The sequence below is a fragment of the Penaeus monodon genome, chromosome 43 (assembly GCF_015228065.2).
Source record: "Penaeus monodon isolate SGIC_2016 chromosome 43, NSTDA_Pmon_1, whole genome shotgun sequence".
In the NCBI taxonomy this organism is placed as follows: Eukaryota; Metazoa; Arthropoda; class Malacostraca; order Decapoda; family Penaeidae; genus Penaeus; species Penaeus monodon.
The window spans coordinates 23725933-23727909 of NC_051428.1; positions in this window are offsets into that span (position 1 = coordinate 23725933).

Genomic DNA, 1977 nt, shown 5'->3' on the forward strand with positions numbered 1-1977 from the left:
AGACAGATAAAACGATTACGAACCCACTTACTTTAACAAACTCGACGACTCCACAATGGCGCCGCCCACCCCTTCAATTTGAACCCCATGCAAGACGCGACGAAACCCGGACATGGTGCCCGAACCGCGGCTCACGGCGAAGGCACAGACGACCCCCAGCAACGCCCTCCGCTGACCCAACCACATATCAAGGCAGAGAGGTCTCGAATGAAGGGCTGACCGTGCAGGAGGAACAGCGGATAGGTTTCGCCGAAGGGACCTTGCTGTCGGCCTGAATATTGGAGTTTGTGTGGGTGTCCGTGCGGCTATTTTCGGTCTTATGTATATTATATACGCAGTGGCCTGTGGATATATCTATACACTCCGTTGTATACGGGTATTTGTAAATTCAGTATGTATGTATGTGTGTATATATACACACATGTATTTATACTGTAGCTGATATCTGTTTAATAATGCAAGCCACATAAGCTGAGCTGTTAATCTCACGACAAGAGGAACCACTAAAACAGACAGGTAAAGAGATTCTTGACATATGGCATGTGAGGTTCTATATAATTAAGGATAATGCGTGTTTGTTTACAGATATTTCTTCTTCGTCAATCCCTTTTTCGTCTCCTCTTCTTCCTCTCATTCTGTTCCTCTTCTTCAAATTATTTCTGGGATTTTTACCCTATAACCTCACGGTCGGACATTAAAATGACGCCACAGTGCTATGTAATATATGGTAATTATATTGATATGTTTTTCCTTTCTCTTTTCTTTTGTTTTAGAGAATAATAAATATGGTATATATTAAATACACACATCTCCATACATACATGCATATATATATATATTATAACGGCTATAGAACCCAATTACATTGGCTTGCAGGGGTATTGATACTGGTATTCGGCTTGACTCTTTATTTCTGAGAGTTGACACCACGCAGTATAAGAACACGACATGTTTAGTTATACGGTTTATAGGGCCGCGCGGAGGTCACGGTCAGCTGCCCGGAGAGAGGGCGGAGCTGACCTTAGCGCGGTGGTAGCTTAGCACGAACTCCCGGTCAAACGAGGTCAGATATAAAATGTGACCTCCGCCCTCGCTGAGCGGGTGGTTCTTATTTGGGACATTTGGATCCACGTGGAAAACAGCCACGTGGTCCACTGGTAATAGAAATAGAATTATCCACATCCTGTAACAGAAATAGAATTATCCACATCTTATATTGCTCGGCCACCTACTCGCGCCTCGCCCTCGAGGCGCCTTCAAGGGTGACCTAACTTGGCTGGTCGTCTCGTTCTCGTGCGTCGTCCTGGTGCCTTTTCGTGGCTTCTCGTCCCTGTCGTCCTAATCCTCCTGGTCCTCTGTGTAACTGTCCGTCCTCGTTCACACGTCCTCGAAAGTCTCGCAAAGGTCCTCCTTGACTTCGGATTCGTCTTGACCTCCTCGTAGTCCTGGCCCAGGCCTAACTCGGCGGCGTCCTCGTCCACACGTCCTCACAGATCTCGTCCAGGTCCTTCTCGCGTCCACACGTCCTCGTAATCTTCGTCCGGATCTACGGGCGTCGGGGCAGGGGCGGCATCTCGGGGCGGCTTATACCTGCGCTACGAGCTCCTGGAGTTGACCGGATCTGCAGGCGTCCGCCAGGCGTCGCCTATGCACAGCATTCTGGGGCGACTGGTACCTGCGGCCAAAGGTGCTGGTTCGCTGGATCTACGGGGAGTCCGGCAGGCAACGCCCGTCCACTATACTGGGACGTATTAACACCTTTTCTGACGAAAATCCTGGTCCGTGGGCCTATGGCGATCTTCGATGACGTCCTTCTCACAGCATCCTAAGGGTCCTCCTTCGGTGCCGTGTCGGTCCGACTGCAATATAAAGTCGGGGAGCCAGATCATACACGTAAGGGCCAGAGTAAGAGAAAAAGAAAGGCAACAGGGAAGATGGGGTGGTAATTACCACTAGCCGGTTATTCATAACAATTTA